The sequence below is a fragment of the Parasteatoda tepidariorum genome, chromosome 10, assembly GCF_982258835.1.
Source record: "Parasteatoda tepidariorum strain Cologne lab strain chromosome 10, Ptep-v5.0, whole genome shotgun sequence".
In the NCBI taxonomy this organism is placed as follows: Eukaryota; Metazoa; Arthropoda; class Arachnida; order Araneae; family Theridiidae; genus Parasteatoda; species Parasteatoda tepidariorum.
Window position 1 is genome coordinate 80,328,695 of NC_141764.1, and position 21,025 is coordinate 80,349,719.

Consider the following 21,025-nt stretch of genomic DNA (forward strand, 5'->3'; position numbering starts at 1 on the left):
GTGCAATGTGAAGTAAATAAATCTTGGAGTGGTGTAAAAAATGGAATATGCATTATTGTTACATTATACGGATCATCGAGTTCCTGTACCATTGGAGCAGTCAGTTTGTGCAATATGAAGTAAATAAATCACGAAATGGCGGAGAAAAAATATGTATTATTTCCCCATTTTACATATCATCGAGGTCATTTGCCATTGGAACCAGCAATTTATGCAACATGGAATAAATAAATCTTGAAATGAAGCTGGAGAAGGAATTTGCATTACTGCCGCATTTTACTGATTCTTAAACTTAATTCCCATTGATTGGAATCCGCAGTTTATGCAACATAGAATAAATAAATCTAGTTGTTAAACATGGAATATGCGTTATTGTCACATTATATGGATTGTCGAGGTCCTTTACCATTGGAACCAGCAGTTTTTGCAATATGGAGTAAATAAATCATAAAATGGCGTTGGAGAGAAAATATGCGTTATTCCCCCATTTACATATCATCGACGCCATTTGCCATTCGAATCGAATCCGCAATTAATGCGATATAGAATAAATAAATTTTGAAGTGACGTTGGAGAAGGAATTTGCATTATAAGCATTCTATTAATTTATCTACGTATCTCCTTCTCCTGACCTTTTCATATCATTTTTAAACTTTTACTGCGCATTATTATAGGGGGCGTTGTTTTTCAGTTTTTAGTGTTTTCTTTTCCTCCGCTTTTGAAGTTGATTCTTGACCTGTGACTGTGAGTTTTTAATTTTCTGATGATTTTTATTGATTTTCTTTTCGTAATTTGTTTATTCTTTTGAATGTATCTTGTTTTTCCTGGACTTCTATACAAAACCATCGGGGTACTGAGGGAGATATTTTAAGCTTTTGCTTCTCCCTCAAATAGAAATGGTTTTGTTTTTAATGGCTACCGGGGCCGGTACCCCCTGAAGACGTCGGCTTCGGTGGTCGTATTTTTGTTTTATTTCATTTGTTTTGTATTGATACTTTTTTCTGAAATTTCTGCTGCTTTTTAGCGCGTTTTTTTCAAAGAAGTTTTTTCCTTTTGATCTTAATTATTTGTGTTTTCTTTCAGTTTTGCATTACTGCCGCATTTTACAAATTATTAAACTCAATTGCCATTAGAATCCGCAGTTTATGCAACATAGGATAAATAAATCTTGCAGTGGCGTTGGAGAAGGAAAATATACATTATTGCTCCATTTTACCGAGCATCGATACCATTTGCCATAATAACCCGTAGCTAGTGCAATGTGGAGAAACTAAATCTTGGAGTTATGTTGAAGAAGGCATATGCGTTATTGCTCCATTGTACGGATCGTCAAGGTCTTTAGCCATTGGAACCTGCAGTTTGTGCAATATGGAGTAAATAAATCTTAAAAGGCTGATGAAGATGGAATATGCATTATTTCCCCATTGCAAGTATCATCCAGGTCATTTGCCAGATGAACCCACAGTCTATGCGACATGGAATAAATATATCTTGAAGTGGCGTTGGAGAAGGAATTAGCTTTACTACCGCGTTTTACTGATTATCAAACTCAATTGCCATAAGAACCCGCAGTTAGTGCAACATGTTCACCATACTTCCTATGCATCGATCCACATACCATTGTAGTTTCAAGTTTCTAAGACGTGCAATGTTTGCGTATCAAAACAAATGGTAAGGTAAAGTAGAACTCACAAAATCAGCAGAGCCTACGCTCTTTTAATATAGAAAGATATTAAATTTAACAAGAAAAAAATTTAATAAAATCGGTTCCAAAATTTTACAAACATCTTAGACAAAATAACAACTAAAACCGTTTTGTTACGTTAACAATTTTTGGTGCATTCCAACTTGGTCTAACAATTTGGTTCACCAAATAAGCTTAATTATTCATGGAGTTTTCTTAAACCTTATTTCATATTTCCGGCAGTTTAATAAGAAAGAAAGACTTCTTAGATAAAATAACTGTTATCAATTGCACCAAATTGTAACACGGAAATTGTAAGACTTTATTTTTCTAGTTTAACTGTCTAATTCGTGGATCGAAAACAAATGTAATGATGATCAAATTAATTAATCTATAATTTATTTAACTAATGATTCTTAGTTCCTTTCGTTAGCTGGAATATAGAATATTTAAACCTGATTGATTTTTTATTTATAATGGACATATTCCATAATTAGTCTGATCACGCCAAAGTGCCGCTTTCTAGTACTTACAATTAATTTTTAAAAAAATATATGCAGTTGCTTGCCAGAATTGGCTGCAAAGTTCTTTTTTTTAAATTTTTGCTTTTTATTATTTTATTTTTTTTCGTTTTGTTCCGTTTAGTTTAGTTTTTACCGTACCCGGGTTATCTTCAAAACAAACTTGGCGACCATTTTGGAGCACAATACAATAAATATTTTTACCTTTTACTCTTGCTCAGTGAAAAATTCTTGATACTGATTATTATTGAACTTAGACATACAAGTTACTAGTATTGATTAATTATGCTTAGTTACTAAAAATATTGTATTATGGTACTTACGGGGTGCAAAATTAACCCGTCGACCATTATTGCCAACATTTCGTTAAGTCACATTGGTATCTTCCAAATTTATTTCCACATAGTAATTGATTATAAAGAAATAGATAAAATACAAATATTATTTATTATTATCTGCAAAGAATTAGAAAATGTTTAAATTTAAACCACGTCCAAATTTATTTTCGGATTCAGCGAATATTGTCTACTTGATAATACACAAATACCTGTATTAAATACATTTAAAAAGGAAGTATTAATTATTAGTTGTAGTTGAAAAAAGTAATGAAAACCATGCAGTAGCAATGAAATAATGTTTATTTATCATAATGCAATAACTTAAAAACTAATTAAATTCTACACAGTTTTCAAGATCTTATATTTGCTTTTTGAGTAAAGGCAAGGTAACACAGGATCATACTTATTACAACAACAATAGATTTCGAAGATATCATGGACTCATTATAAATACCACTATAATAAAATGAAAGTAAAAATGCAGATGGAATATTTGACGTATCCTTATTGTAAAGGTGAGCTTTTCTTAAAGCTGCATATCCTTTTTCATCGTAAACTTTTATGTAATGCTCACCACTAAATATCTGTTCTCCTTTTTCAGTCCAACTTAATTGATACTTAGAATTATCAGAAGATTTTACAGCTGCGATTAATTTCCCAGATTTTTCAACATAAAGAGCAAGTTCGTCTACAAATGGTGTACAAGAAATCGCAATTTCACTTACAACAACTACCTCCAATGCTATTATTCCATCATTAGTTATGTAAGTCTTTGTGTCAATTGCTGGATTTTCACAGATTTCAGCTAATGCATTGTGTAAAATTAGAAGATAAAAAAGTTGTAAAATCAATAGTACCATTTTAAATTCAATTTTAGGAATAAAATTTTACAAAAAAGCAAAACAGAAACTATTTTAAAACTATCGTTTTAGTTGAATACGATATAAAAGATAACAGGATCAAAATCACGCCGTTAACAAAATAAATGGCACCAAAGAACATTCATCAAGAGTTGACATGAGAGAAATGGTAAAATCAATTGCAAAATTAGCTTATAGCTTGCGTTGACTCAATATACGCTTTAAAGTAGCAGTGAGAACGAAACCCAAGTTTAAATGAATGAGCAGACATTATAAGAATGAAAAGATAGCGAAAAAGGAATGCGTGATGAATCACGAATATGTGTAACTTGAGTTACTTGCATTTCATTTTAATCAATAATTTAAATTATCAGATTGTTCTTCCTTAGTGTAACGTATTCCTAAAAACCTAGTGCATTTATTAAATACAACTATATAATAAAAATTATTTAATGTATTGAATTATTAAACACATTGCTTTAATTATTTAATGCATTTATTGAATTATAAAAAGTATTGAACTATTGAATGACAGTTATAGAATGTAACTACATCGACAATCGGACTCAGCATATTAATTTTGTATAAATATAATAATATCAGTATATCGCAGCCTTGTACAAATTTTATATGATAAGTTTGTGAAGCAAGCCTGGATAATTTTAAGCACATTATTCAAAGAAAATATATTTTTTTTAGCAAAATAAAGTCTGCATTTTCGAAATCAATGATTTGAAATTGTTTATTGATGCATAGGAACTGGAACTGAATTAATTACTAAATTAATAATTCTAACTGAGTTTATTTTATTACGTGTGATTTCAGGCTTATTCATGCATTATGAAAAATTCAATTTAATAATTCAAAGGCCAATATTTTTTTTACCAACGTTCGCACTATTAATAACCACCTATCGTAACCACCTTATTCTATTAATAATAATAATAATATGATGCTAAAATTAGAAAAAGGAAATAATTTGCGAATAAGCGCTTTAAAAAAAATTTTTTATCGAAATCATTTTTAATTTTTTATGTCAAAATGCTCTTTTTGGAAAGCAAGTTTTTCCACATCACTAATTCATAAATTCTTAAAAATTTGAGAATGTATTTTTTCATAAAAATACGAATTCCGAAGCAGAGCCATCTTTAAGTTTTGCGAGCCCTGAGCAAGGCATTTTGTAGGACCCTTTTGTTTACGTACTTATTTATATATTTATTTATATAATTTATTTATATATTTATATATTTATTTACATATTTATTTATATATTATTTACTTATTTATTCATTAATTTAGCTGGTTCACTTGTTTATCGTTCCATTTTTGGCAAAATAATTGAAATAAATAATAGGTTTATTTTAGGATATTTTTTCCCTGATTAATTTTTAGCAACGAATAATATTTTTACAAAAAAAATTTTTATTTATATAACATTTAACAATTTATAATTATTTTTCAAGCATCGCTTAAATAATCAACTAAAACTGTTTCAGTTTTTTTAATTTTCTAATTCAATGGTTTTGGTTTTTATGAGTAATTTTTTTGAGTGGGGCTCCTAGGACTGGGAAGATCATTGAGTTTTAGGACTCTGCTAATGTTATTATCCATGTGTTTCAATTCAATTAGAACACACGCTTTCCATTTTTTAGAACTGAAAGCCACAGTAATCTAAATTTTTCTAAAATTAAAAAAATAATATAGCTGCCATGGAGTGCTCTAGAGTCCTTATAATGCGGGGTATAGAACAAATGTACCTTTTGTTCCACTTTTACAACGACCTGTCAAGAGGTCTTTGCATAAAAATACTAAAATATAAAGAAGAAAAAAAGAATCTTTAATCTTATTACTTTAATTATCACCTGTAGATGGCAGCATTATTTTTATTCAGTTACGACAAATTTAATCAAAGTAATAAGAAACAAGATATAAATGTATGTGGCCAACTTTACCTTAACTATACTAAGCATTCAAACTGAAACATACTTGCATAACTTGTTTAATAAATTTAACAAAATTAGTTTTCCAAAATAACAATTAAAAAAGTTAAAAATAAATCTGATGCTTTAATAGCTTTCCTTCTAAGGAAAGAGATGGCAGCACTATTGAAAATTAATAATATTAAAAACTCAAGTCCTTTACTGATTATAATTATTTTAATAAACAACTTTAACCTCATAAAATCTTAAGAATAATACAGATAATTTATCTTGTTAACAATGCATTAAATATATAGTTGACAGCTTATTATTGACGATATATCTTGATATTAAGCTAACTGAATAATAAGACTTGGACAAAGCCTTTCTGAAAGTAATAAATTAATAAGATCTCAAAATCGAAATAATCAATACTTTTAGTTATAACTTTGACAACACTTCACGGAATACAATAAAATCTGTATAATAAAATTATAAAACTTTTATACATTATTCTAAAAGTGAAATTTATTTATTTTTTTTTTTTTAAACTATAAAAATCTTTTTTTTGAAGATAAAAAAACTTAATTAAGTATCATGTCCCGAAAGAACAATGTGAAATATTTTAAACTTGAAAAAATTTTGCAGACTTAATAATTCGTAATGATTTTTAATTTTATAAATTTTTATATTTGATTTTTTGAGCGGTCGATTTATACACCCGAGATGTCAAGATAAACCAAGATTTCGTAATAAAATCTCGTAATGAAAAATAGCTGGTCGACTTATATACCTGACATACCAGAAATTTGTTACCTCGTAATCAAATATATCAAGTTAACTTATATTCCGGGACATACGATAATCAAACTTCTTAACTACATAAATAAAACAGCTTTAACTTCTCATAACAAATCTGGGGTTACTGAATTGGAGATTGATCTTTCTCTAGTTCAGGTCAAAATTACGATCTGCTGACGAATGAATGGATGTATGAATGGGTTCGCCCTATAAACGGGTGTGACGTATGGGTGTGGCATAAGTCACATTCTTCACCATAGATGGTGCCACTGGAAAACAAGAGCAATCGCACCCCCATCTGCCTTAATGGCTGACGACAACAACAACAACAGATTTAACTTTTTTTTTAAATTAACTTAAAAATAATCAACTTTCAACCATAATAACCTAAGTTTGGCAAATAACACAGACCTGTGAAAATTTATTTTATTTTGAGGACAGATTTTTACGTTGTTTTTATTGCTGATTCTAAAAATGATATCTCTATCAGGCAAGTTTATTTTGAAGGCAGTGGTAGAAATATGAAGTTTTGATATTTTAATTTTCATATGAATTATATTCATATATTTGTATAAATTACATTTACTTCATAGTTTAAATAATTAATTTACTAATAGTAAAAATTTACTTGACCTTTTTTTTACCTCAGTAGTAATTTTGCCTCTATCGAGTTTTAAAAATAGTCAGATACCTAAAATTTAATTTCTCAGTTCAAATTTTGCATCTTGCCATGTAAAATTTTTGAAAAAAATTGTAAGGTCATCATTTGACCTTACTAATCAAAACTTTCGTTCATTATTAAATAAAATAATAATAAACAATTATCAAAAATTATTTTTTGTATAGGATTATCTTAGGATAATTGAATATTATAGAATGAGCAAAAAGCTTTTCGATTCACTTAAAAAGTTCTCAAGATATAGCAAAATAAGCAACAACAAAAAAAAATAATTAAAGGGTTCAAACTTTCAACCGCTTTCTTGACCAAACAATTGGGACCACATTTCCCAAATTGCGGCAATACTCTACATTTTGGAGATCAAAAATCATAACCCGTCGAATAAAGTTAAGTTTATTCAGAGAAAATACGTTTTTGTGTCTGATTTCGTAACTTAAAGTATCGTCTGCACTAACTAATTAGCATCTTTGAGGTTATCCCCCTCGAACCATAACGACTGAGTCCTAGAACGTTCCGTTCATTAGATCAAAAATGATTCAAGGTATTTTTTTTTTTTAACCGCATTGTCGTATTTACTGTCACCATAAAATTACATTTTTAAGTACTAAATGTGATAATATGAAAATAAGCCTAATAATTAAAACTAAACGAACGAGGAGTTCAAGTGCAACTTATCAAGCTGTTAATGAAGGATCAATATTTACCTTACTTTGTAAACATTACTAGTAATAATATTTATTAAGCATGCAACCATCTGACGATACGTACAATTTTATCTTGTGCCGATAAAAGGCATACTTTAATTCAATTATATTAAAATTTGTTGATTTATTTTTATTCGTAAATTAAAGATCATGGTTGAACATAGTCGTGAACAAGCAAGTCTATAACATCTTGAAACAAAATGGTATTTAAAATTTACAACATTATTCGGAATATGGATTAAAATTTCATTTGTATTTACTAACACATAATTCGAACTTGCAAACACTTATTTTAATAAATTTCGTGATGAAAACTGCATGGTAAAAGTCCACCAAATGCATTGGGAGCCTTGCTCGCAGTTCCTTTTTTCACTTTATTGATCTCAAAAACCACATAATTTTCAATATTAGTTTGTAAATTTCTTTCTATGGCTTCAACGTAGTAAAAATAAATTGATAATGCTCTTTAGTGCAGACTTTGAAATGAAACACTAAAGATATGACAAGGATACGTGACATTCTTATGTCCTATACTAATAGTCACAACTTCTTGATTTATAACCTTTTTGATTTGGCATTCTCAATACGCAGCTAGCGATGTGTAAACTTGCAAATAGTACACGAGGAAATGGAACAAAGACGGGACCCTACCAAATCTTTGACTGCTACGGAAATGAAATTCCTGTTAATGATTAATATCCCAGTCGTTCTATCATGGTCTAAGGCAGCGTCTTAAAAAGGAGGCTATTTCAATATTTTGAACATATTTTTTATGTTTAATATAAATGTTGATATTGTGCATTGCAGAGATATAATGTGTTTGAATAATTTAATATTTAAAATAGTAGAGTACTGTGTATTACTTTTCTTCATTGAAAAAGAATTAGTTTTCTTATTTTAATTTTCATATAGCTTTTCTTCATTGAATTAATTCGATAAGCTTCCATTTGCTTGCTTTCCTCATTTTGTCGACAAAAAAAATTCAAATGATAAAAAGATAAACATTTTTTAAGCATCCATGAATAACAATTTAAATCCTATACCATTCACAAATTATAACCAAAATATCAACAACAAAAAACCACACTATGTTTTCTCTTTTATAACCGAAAAATTCTATAAATGATGTTTCAAATTCTATATAACTCGCAAATTGTTACTAAAATAACAAAATAGGCCCAATTTTTTCTTTATTTTTTAACGTGACAATCTATAAATGACGTTTCAGATTCTAAATAAATCCCAAATAGTTTTTTAAATAATAAAATTAAAACGTTTTGTTTTTCTTTTTTTAGCGTACTATGAATCACATTTTAAATTCTAAACAATTCACAAATTGTTACTAAAATAATAAAAAGAAATCGTGTTTCTTTTTTAAATATGCGATTTTACAATTGACGTTTCAGATTCTGAATAAATCACAAATTATTATTAAATTTGAAAATTAATTTTTTTTTAACTTAAGATTCTATGAATGGCATTTCAAATTCTAAACAATTCACAAATTGTTACTAATTGAGTAATACTGTAAATTAAAAAACATCGCAATTTTTTTTAATGTATGATTCCATAAATGACGTTTCAAATTCCAAACAATTCACAAGTTGCTGTTAAAATAATAAAAAAATTACAATTATTTTCTTTTTTAACACACGATTCTATCAATGACAATTCAAATTCTAAACAATTCACTAATTGTAATAAAATTATTAAAAAGAAAACTTTTTTTTCTCAACGAACTATTTCATATTTGCAAAAAAATAATAATTTAAAATGAAAAAAAAAAACACAATTTGTAATCTGACAATTCTATTAATGGCGACTTTTATTTCCACACATTGTTGATGAAGAATTATTTACAGAAGAAATATTTTATTTTATGTAAAATAACGTAAGTGAGAAAAGAATAAAATATTTTTACGCAAACGATTTTATAAGTGCAAACGATTATGCAAACGATTTTTTCTATTTCATTTTATTAATTTAAGTTTGAACCCAATCAAGCGAAACAAAATGAAATACATCAAAACGGTGTTTGATTATCCTGCAGAAATAATTTAATAGTTTTGAGAAATTTAAAAACCTAATGCAGCATTTCTTTCACATTTGTAAACAATGACCTGAAAATACAATACTTTATCAGGATTTAAGATAACTACTTCTAATTATGTAGTAAAATGTGTTCCTTTATTATTGGTAAACAAGAATGACTCACATTTCAATGTTGGAAAATTATTTTTGTTCTCGTTCGGAAATTTATACCAGAAAAATCCAGTTGAGATGATAATTTCCCGGATGTACTCTTTTATTGTTCTTAGCCGCATTTTAAACGGACTTCCTGTTTTCTTCCGGGATAAAAATTAAACTTCTTCCAGTGAATAATTTAAGCGATCTGGCATAACGTAAAATGATACTTTGTAATTAGTTTTGGGAGAAATGACCTTATTAAATTTTAAACACGAAAGATAAGCCCTTGCTTTCATTTGATCTTTACTGAGAAAAACTAATTATGTTTTTAGTCTTAGGTATCTAATTTAGTTATGTCATTTTCTTAAGGTTTTTAATATTAGAATCCGTTATTTTTATGCGATTATTTTAAATAATAATTGTAAATTTTTGTTTTTGAGAAAACAGTTGTTTGTTGACAAATCGTTATTACAAAAGTATAACGAGTATAATTATTTTACGAGTATAATTAATTAATGTTACGAGTATAATTAATTTTTGTAAAATAAATATACTTTCATAATATTTCATGCAATTATTACAGACAAAATAAAGAAAAGACTTCTCTAATATTTCTAAAAAAACTACATTTTAAAAAATGTATGCTAAGAGAAGGATGTACAAAGTATTTTTGAGCAAATTAATTTGCAATTTTATTTTGTTTTGTTCTTTGTTGCTATGATAAAACTAAATTTTTAGTTGTTAATTTTTTAAGTACATTTAATTTTTTTTACACTATAATGTATTTGAATTTCAAATGTCAAAACTTTCCATTTAGAATTTTAAAAAAATATAAAAATATTCGAAAACGTAGTTAGTTTAAACAACAAAATATTGATAATAAAATCAATAGTTTTCCAAAAAATCTCACTGAACTTGGCCACTCTTGTAACTTTTAAAAAAAGTACTTTATGTAAATGGTATTGTGTTCTCGAGCTCCAAAATTCATCTTTATTTTTGCAATGACAATACAGAACAAAATATCAAAAGAGCAGATTAAATTAAGTTGGACCGAGCACTATAAACAATGCACTATATCCGAAATCTTTGAAACAATATTTAGAAGTATTGTTGGAACTGTGATTGCAATTGTACATAACTTGCTTTATAAATTATTAAATAAAAATATATATTCAGGTTCCCTCTTTAACGAAGTTTCCTAACTGGGAATCTTTTCCCGTAACGAAGTTTTTAAGCGGTACATTAAATAACGTTCAAAGTATTCTCCATATAATTAAGTTATTGTGCCCTTATAGCGAATTCTTTAGTGGTCTATTTTTTCAAATTTCATCATTTTTGAATTTTTTGAAATCTTTACCTTTTTGATTTCCTTCAATGTTGAGGAAAGTTTCAATGAAGTTGGAATTTTCGTACTACCGATTCACACTTTCATGTACAGTCCGCAAAAAAAAAAACGAATCACCCTGAATAACTTTTGTTCTAATGATCGGATTTTCACGAACTAAGTGTCAATCTTAATGGTTCCTGGGGGTGACCTCAAATATGCTAATTAATTAGTGCTAACTATTAATTAATATACTAAATCAGACACAACAAACGTACTTTCTCTGAATAAACATATAATTTTTTTTACATATCTGGAATCTAGACACTTGAATTAGGGGGGGTAGACAAAATTTTGAAAAAATTGGATCGTAAATTGGGTCGCAATAAAGGTTTATATATTTGGCGATAGTCCAGAAAACCGCCAAAAAAAGTCGCCTGCGCAAATGAATATTTTAAGATAACCCATTGACTAATTCGAAAGAGGAACGCTTAATTTTACTAAGTTGCTAGGCAACCATGCTATGATTGTAAAAAAATTGAAATAATGTTGTGTGATTGCTCAGAGAGGTTTAATTCATTCTTAATAGAAAATATCTCGAAGTTTCTGGGCAATAGACAATTTTTAAGCTGATTTCTGTCTAAAAAGTAAAAAAAAAATATTTTTTAATGTCCTTTGAAAAGAATATTTGAATCGATTTATAAATTATTTATGATTTTCTAAATTTTTAGAATTTAAATACATGAACTTTTTATCTGATATTGTTTAGATTTTGCTGTTTTTGCTAAATTTATTCGAGGATCAAAAATCAAATTAATCAAATTAACATAACTTAATCATCAAATTAACATAACTTTGTTAGTAACCTAAAATCAAATTAACATAACTTATTACAGCTATATACAAAATTTTAGGGATAATCATTTTTACAGCTTTAACCCCTAGGGGACGGGTGATTCATGAAAGCATTCGTACAAAATCAGAATCAGGATGTAAATAAATAAATAACGCTAGCTTAAATGCAGGCGTTGCTAATTTCACAGACTTTCTTTGCCGTGAATTTAATTATTGTTAGTTTAATCATATATATAATCAATGTTAGTTCAAAGTATAACAAAATAATTTTATTTTGAACTAAGTAATGGTGAATTAAGTAAATCAAACAATTATAACCCCGCCAACAAATAAACTGTTAATGAATTACTTTGATTACCAGTGTTATCTTTTTACCCTGGTTGTTACTGTTTTATGCTGTCACGTATTTGTGACAGTCGGAGCGAAAGGGTTAACCAGTCTTCGAGGCAAAAAATTTTGAAGAAAAAAAAAGTGCTTGAAAAAATAAATGTAGATTATATAGTAATTCTAATGCACATTCACAAGGTTTTCTGTAATTTACGATATTTTTTTTCGATAACTCAAGGAATTGCTGAATGTGTAGGGGCATTTTAAAGACATTGAAATATGTTATGTTTAAGAATAAAATATTGAAATAATATGTTGCATATTGTATGATTTGTTGTTTATAAAATCGCGTCATTCTGCTAGATATTTAGGTTACATGGTTTTCTTTGGATAAAGATGATTAGCAAATTGCATCCTCGTGTTACGATGCATTCTGAAACTTACGTTCGCAAATTCACCATACAATGTCGCTCAGCATATTCTTCAATTACGATAAGCTACATTTACCACCAAATACTGCTACTATGATTATTTATGTTTTCTTATATATATCTGATACACTCCTTTTAAAGAGATCCCTAAAATACAGAAAAACTTAAAAGATAAAATATATAATTTCATTAACTCAAAATATCCGGACTCAAAATTTAATTTTTAAGTTAAATATAACTTTTACAATATTGATGCTATTACGTTTTTAAAGACCACATGAATCCTGTGAAAATATTAAAATCCATATGTTTACTTTAACGAGTGTAAAATCCTTATCAAAATAATGATCAAGAACTAAATGTAAAACAGTATAATTGAAGATAAAAAGTCAACTGGCTTCAAAACATATGAAGAGGGGAGGTAAAAGCGTTCAAATATAATCGCCCATTCTCAAGACTACTTTTATTATTATCTATTATTTTTTTAAATCAATGAAGTTTTTATATTTTCGATTCAGTTTCTTGGGATTATCCATTTAGTTATACAACATATTAAATTATTTCACTCCATATTAAAATAAGTTTTGAAAAGTTATACTTTATGTATCGATGCCAAAGTTTATTCTACATATATTTTAGGGTATGCTTTCGGAGTATTTTGATCGAGTTTATTTTTACCCTTATTTGCTTAAAATTATTATATAATCTGCTTAAAATAAATTATTCAAGCTACATGATTTAATGCATTTATAGTATAATAGTAAGCGGGACTTCCATCGCATATTCTTAACCTTAATACCGCTATCATTAAATAAATGGAATAAGCTTAGATAAATAATAAAAGCTAATTTTTTCCCCGTTTTAATTTTCAAGGAATAATATGTTTCGATCAAACAGACTTCATTCTGGAAATAGCGAAATTATTGAGTATGTCCCATAGAGCAATATCATTCTTATCCTCTTTTGACGAAATATAGGAAAAATTAGTTTTCACAGTTTCTGTAAAAAGTATGTTAGCCTTCTTGTCACGTTTTTTTTAATTAAAATAAGTTCGGAAATTGCGTATTTTTTATAACATTTTTTTAAAATCAGATGACTCTAAAATTGTCATGGCTTCGGAATCTTCTTGCAAATTTCAATTTTTAGTATTTCCTACTTAACGAAGTAAGGCATTTTCCTGATAACAAATTATACTACAATAATATCTTGGGAATCGTGCTAAAGTAAAAAACTAAACAAAATAGTTTAGTATATTATCAGGAAAAAAATCTACTTGGTATCATAAAGAAAGAGTAAAAGATATAATGAAATAATTAGTGAATCACACGTGATCAGATAATTAAAAATTTAATTTCACAACTAAGATGTTAGGACGACATTTAAGATACTGAGATATTTTAAGACGCTTAAAAATTTGGCTACGTATTCAACAGCTTTTTATGTTCTGTATCTTTATACTCTTTGTAGTGACTTATAAAACATCAAAACTATATTAAATAATCTATGTTGAAGTAACGAGAAACAAAAAAAAAAGACAATCAATAATTTATACTCTTTTTTCAAAAAAAAATAGTATGCTTAGTAAATAATCAGCTGTTTTGCATTAAATAATTTTAAACAGTGGAATGTTTTTAGTTTCTTAAGGTTTTATTCTTAGCTAGCAGACAATAATTCTTTTTTAAGAAAACTTGACTATAATTTAGAAAGGAATTTTACTGTAAAGAAAACCTTAAAATACTAATAAAATTGACTAGTATATTAGTGAAGAAATAATAAACATAAAAGTATAAAGAATAAAATTCTTAAAAATGTCAAAATTTACTTAAATAATTGGTAAAATAGTTCTGCGAAACACTTGTGAAACACTTCCGGAAATTTCTTTTAAGATTAAGACGATATAGGGTAAACCAACCAGTGATGAAACATACCCCAGTAAAGGAACATTTCATAGATATTTTTTAAAAATAAGATTTTAAACGTTTTAATTTAGACTGATTGGTAACAGTAGCTTACTACCTAGCAATAGGAAATCATCTAACAATGCATAGAGTTACCTGGTCTTGGAGTCTTCTCTGGAAAAAGTTTTGAATTTGTTAGTATCTGTTCAGCGCCTTGTTTCTTTGACACAATTATAAGGTCAGTGGTGGTAGTTATCAGTTTAAAGAACAAATAATTGCATATAATAATGCTTTTTTTCTCATTGTGAAAAAGATAATTCAAAATATGGTAATTGAAGTTACGTTTTATTTATTTCAAGCATCATAACATTAGCAAGTACTGAGATTAGGGGGTGCTTATTAACTGGATTACCAAACGATGAAAAACCAATGAATAAACAAGTGTTCATTTATTAGGATTTTTTCAAGTTAATGAAAATAAAAGGAAAATTTTAATTTTTCTGTACTTTTAGTCATATTATACATCAAAATTATGTTGAAAGTACAAAAAACAACTTCTCACCAGTGAAGGAACAGGCATGTTTATTTCATTTCAAAATGCAAATTTAATTGTTATATCTGTTTAAAGAATTATTATAATAATTTATTAATTATTTATTGTTATAAATGTAGTGATAAGTTATTACATCATACCTTAGACACCTTAATAAGCTATGTTTACTGACCAAATATAATAATAAAAGCTTGAATAATAATAATAAAAGCCTTTGTGCTAATAATTAGCTAATTTATTATCTTATTGCGGTCTTTAACGTCCAGACGGAAACTGGTAGGAAAAATCCATTTAAAAACCATCATGCAGGTGAAAAATGGGTGAAGTTTTTTTTAAGGCGACATCCACCGATAACTCAGTGCAATGCGAAGATAATTTCGAAAGGCAAAACTTCCCTTAGAGAATAATATTCGAAATACTGGTTTTAATAATTTTAAATGAATCTTTAGGAGAGAAGTAGCCCTGGCATCCTTTTAGAAAGTGATTGCATTTACAATGCGAACGAAACAAGAGTTGAATACTGCCCTTAAACGGGAAAAATCCTTGGCCCTAAAAATTATAAGGATTTTTATTCTTAAGTACCTAGGAAAGAAAAAGTACCTCCATTGGTAGTTTTTCCTTACTGAGGAATTCTTTGAGATATTACAGAATCAGTTCCTGCTGTATATTTCATTGAAAAAAGCGATTCATGATATGAAACAATGACCGCAGCAACATTTTACAAATATATTGCAAATGCTTCTACACATGGCGAATTAAAAATGCTATCAAATTCCCTATTTTCCTTGTTTTGGATAGGTATAAATCTCATATCAATTTGAAACTGAGCAAGTTATGTTGATCGAAACAAATTTTCTGGTTTAGTTTTCTACCTAATTCAGGGAAATCTCTTGTTAGATCTTAAAAGAATTGTAAAGCAATATATCGAGAAAATTTTACATCCATTTTTAAATAAGATTTTGAGGCATCAACTAATGAAGTTAAAATGCTTTTATGAAATGTGATATTTTTCCATTCGATGTAAAAACGTTGACTTTAACAAATGCATGCAAAACAGACACCAAGACTTAATGAGCAAGACAACTTATCAACAAAATACATGCTTCGAGAGTAACGATGCACTATTTCTTCAGAAACTTGAGAAGGAAATCTCACAAGTTACATTGCAAATTTTTAAAGGAACATTGACGACAGAAAAGTTTAATCTCCCAAATATCCAATAGCCTGTGCTTTTCTCAATATTGAAGAATTTATTTCAAAAAGAACATTTGGTTAATCAAATTTTGGCACTGAAGCTGATACAACTAACATTGATAATGAAAGTATCTTGGAAACTGATTTTGATATAAGTCCTCTTGAGGCATTGTTAGTTGCAAAAACAATTGGCTCCATAAGTAAATGGTAATTACTGCTGAAGACTCACTAGATATAAGTCAATGAGAGATGGATTTTACTCAAACTTCGAAACTCCTTTTTCTCATCTATTATCCAGTGAGGAATTCTAGAAATGGTACTGGAAAATCAAAAGATATTTCGAAGATACATTTATATTGGCCAAAAATTTAGAAAAAAGAGGAAGGTTAAATCAAAAGAAAAAAATTACTTTTTTGCATTAACTTCAGAAAAAGAACGAAAATTTAAAGAGATTGAAAGAGCTGAAAAAAAAGTTAAAGTCGAAAATATGACGAAGAGAAAAAAAATACTTAAAAAGATTAAAAAATAGCTTAAAAAAATATGGGGAAAAGAGTAAACAAAAAAGTGATCTAATTATAATACAGTCAAACCCCGCTATAGTGAACATGGTTTATAGTGAACTCCCGGATATAGTGAACGAAATGTTCGGTCCCGTGCCTTGCTATACCCGTATAATATTATTTTTTGTGGATATAGTGAACCAAAAAAGTGACGAAGTTGGATATAATGAACTTTTTTCTGTCTTCAACTAATTTTTTTCTTCATTTTTTTGTAATAATTTTGAAATTTCTACTTCAAAATAAATACATATACCGATTTTTAAAACCATCTATAGGTAGCGATAAGCATTTTTTTCTTGTTTGCTTCTTTTATCTTACTTTCCCATCCCTAAACAAATCAAGTAGATGTTTCCAACCCAGGCAGATGATGCACCTGTAAGGTGTCAGAGGAATCAATATGCATTTTCTGTCAGAGGGAATGACTGAATTTGACCAGAATTCATTATTGGTCAAAGAGTTGGACACTAATATGTGTTGATAAGGCCCTTATTTCAACTACTTTTTGCTCTCAGTGCAGTTAAAAAAAGCCTGGAAACAAGTGTCTCAAATTTAACTATGGCGAGCAGTAAAATGTTCTCCATTGATGATAAAATGGGCATAATCAGAAAAATTTAAAATGGGTGTAATCAAGCTGATATTTGCAGGGAATATAAACTTTCCAAATCTACAGTTTGTAACATATGGAAAAATAGGCAATTAACAATTTCTGCTCATGAAAAAAATTTAAATGGCTGAAAAAAGTTGAGAAAAGCAGACCACAAGGATATTGAAGAAGCATTGCTGAAGTGGTTCAGCATTCAAAGAAGCCGTATCTTCCAGTATCTGGACAAATGTCGATAAATTTGCTAAGCGATTTTACGAGATTACTTTTATGTGCTCGAATGACAGGTTAGACAAGTTTAAAAAGTGGACTAACAGAAATTCAGGAAAAATTATCAGAGAGTCGGGAAATGTTTCCATATCTGATGTTGAAGACTGTTCAACAGCTAAAGATTAAATTTTTTTTTTGTACGCAGGACGAAGAGTAATAAAAAGTAAAAAAAATTTTGCTACTACATTATATTTTTCAGTCATTTATTTGAATAACGTGTAATAAAAGGGAGGAATTTGGGAACCATTAGTTAAATTGCCCTCATAACGAATATAGTGAACTCTCGGTTATAGTGAACCAAAATTTCGTTCCCTTAAAGGTTCACTATAGCGGGGTTTGACTGTTATAATAAAAACATCATCGGAATACGCAATGATAAATATTCATAATTTAGAACTGGCTATTAAACTGTGAGGAAAAAAAATGAAAAACATTTTTTTTAAAATTATGTATTCAAACATATTTTTCTTTCCATTCCATGACTGAAAAAAAAATAACATTTTCCACGTTAACTGTGAAAATATGTTGCAATTCCAAAAAAAATCTTATTTTTACACATTTGTGTGGCCTATGGATTCCTGACGAGCATCAAACATTCTCTAAATTAAGTGTTTATTCACTGGTAAGAACTGTTCCTTCACTTGGTTATCTTGCTACTTATTATTTGAACCACCAAAAGCTTAAAACAATATTATGTAAGTAATTTAATTTTTTTTTACATAATTTGTATTTAATAACAAATATGTCGACACCATCATTTAGCTAAAATTACAAATTTAGAAATTTTTATGATTTTTTCTTAAAGGCAAGCTAAGCTTAAGTGTTCCTTCATTCGTTAATTTACCCTATAAGTTGAGAAATTTGCGATGTTGTGAGAGATGCTAAAAAATGTTGACTACGTATTTTTATTATTATTTATAACATATATATTCAGGAAATTGATAAATATATTATTCCAAATCTATGCTTACGTATGAATATTATTGAAGTTGTATCAGTTATTGAAAAGCAAAAGCAAAAAATAAAAAATAATCACATTAAAGAAGCACAATCTGGAGTATAATCATATTCTATCAGAAAATCATATCATATCCTATTTTATAAAACTAGACATTCCTTGAATAAATTGTTTTTTATTCAAAATATTTTATTCAAACTTCTTTACTAAATTACAAATAAATTATTAAGCGACTAAAAAGGAAACATTGTATTTTATAGTTAGAAAGAAATAAAAATAAAAAGATTAGCAAACGATTATTAGCGAAAAAAATATGAATGAAATTTTACACTACGCGCGCGAAGTCAAGTTCCTCGCAAGTTTATCACATTTTAATATTAATCGCCCCATTTAATCATTTCTTTATTGTCGCCAAATTACTTTTTTTAAAATAATTAATTTTAATTTTTCTCAGCTTCTAATAAATAAAAACAGTTGAAACTTTAGATTTTGCAATTGAAAAATATGTAGAATAATATGGTATAAAAAAATTCATACCTTATAATTCAAAATTTTTTCATCCTCAATTCAATTAAATAATAAAAAATAATTAATAACTATTAAAAATTATTTTTTGCATGAAATTATCTTTGGGTAAATGAGTTTTATGAGTGGGTGCAATTTTTTTTGAATTGCTTCATTAGTTTTGAAAATATGACTGAAAACGCAAAAAGCGAAATTAACATTAAGGGGTACGAACTTTGAATCGCTCTCCTGACCAAACTATGGGGACCACATTTCCCAGATTGCGGCTACCCCCTATATTTTGAAGATAAGAAATCCAAATATGTAAAAAAAAATGCATGTTTAATCAGAGAAAGTACGTTTTTGTGTCTGATTTCGTAACTTAATTAATAGTTAGCACTAATTAATTAGCATATTTGAGGTCACCCCCAGAAACCATTAAGATTGACACTTAGTTCGTGAAAATCCGATCATTAGAACGAAAGTTATTCAGGGTGATTCGTTTTTTTTTTTGCGGACTGTACCTGTTTTTTGGGAAAACAAGAATCTTTCATTTCAGCGAAATCATTTCATTTTAAAGACTACTTTATAATGAGTATTATTTCATTTTTTTAAACAAAGTCAGAATTATATATTTTTGGACTTCTCAAATAATTTAAAATTTTGTATTATTTATTTTAAATAGTAGCAAAAAAAATATCCCACAATAAACGAATTGCCAGTTTTTTCAGCTATTTACTACAATCGTATGAAATATCACGTCATCAATAGCGTGACAACCCGAGGTGGGACCTGGCCTTCTCTCGAACATTTCTCCATTTCGTCCTCTTTGTTGCCAACTCTTACCAGTTTATTACTTTGATTGTTTTAAAATCCATGCAGAGCCATCGAAGTTTTGAACGATTTCTAACTCTACTACCAATTGGCTTGAGTTTGAAAATCACGTGTGTTGAATTAGTTGCATTTAAGCGGCAAATGTGTCCGGCAAATTGCATTCCGTTTTTATTTGTTTTATTACATCAATTCCCTTAAAATTTTTAACTACGTTAGTTGAGTCGAACTGACAGAGGGAATAAAGAGTTCTTCTCCCGATGAGGTGACCCAGGTTCGAATCCCAGTGTTGAAATATCTTCAATGGTAGACTGATCATGGGTTAGAATTCCCTCGCCGTCGGTCAAACAGTGAGCGGTATTCGCAGTTTACTTCTCCATGTAACTTAAATTCGGGTTACTACCATTAAAAAGTCCGAAGGCTAGTTTGCCGCAGTGCTTTATACAAGAGTTCCCATGTCTTCCGAGTTGGGTTCAAAATTACAAGGCTACGGAGTTGAACAGTGATAGTCATAAACTCAGAATTGGGTCTGCTGTTCAACGCCGGTTATAAAATAACGTTGGTTAAATAGAAGTTAAGACGAAATCAATCAAAACTTTCACTATAACGGAGTGTTCACTATACCCGATGTTCATTATAGAGGAATTAGACTGTACTATAAATTTCAAATAATACACACACGATAAAAGTATTTTTCCTTCTATTTTATTATTTCCAGGTGTCTTTAGGAAAATAGGAGATAACAATTTTAAAACATAAGTTACGTAATATTTTCGTAACATGTTTTCCTTTTATGCTCGGTCCTGTTTGTTTTTATAGTCAGTATATAAGAATGTTATATTTATTCATCGCTTTTAATCAAAACATTTTCATTCCTGATAGAGAGAGAAAATATTATTCATCTTAATTTTTTATGCTTATTTTATAAAATTATTATTTTTGTTGTATTGCAAAATTATTACTTTCTTCATTATTATTTTTATTTTATAAAATTATCTTACTTATTATTATTCTTATTTTTTTTTA

The 21,025-nt window shown here is 28.2% G+C and overlaps 1 protein-coding gene and 1 pseudogene across 2 annotated transcripts in view; both read right to left on the reverse strand.

Moving 5' to 3' along the window:
- Positions 1–21,025, reverse strand: part of Ddr (discoidin domain-containing receptor 2) — a 636,659-nt gene that overhangs the window by 458,552 nt on the left and 157,082 nt on the right. The window lies entirely within an intron of this gene.
- Positions 2,894–3,403, reverse strand: LOC147803044 (translocon-associated protein subunit delta pseudogene; annotated as a pseudogene).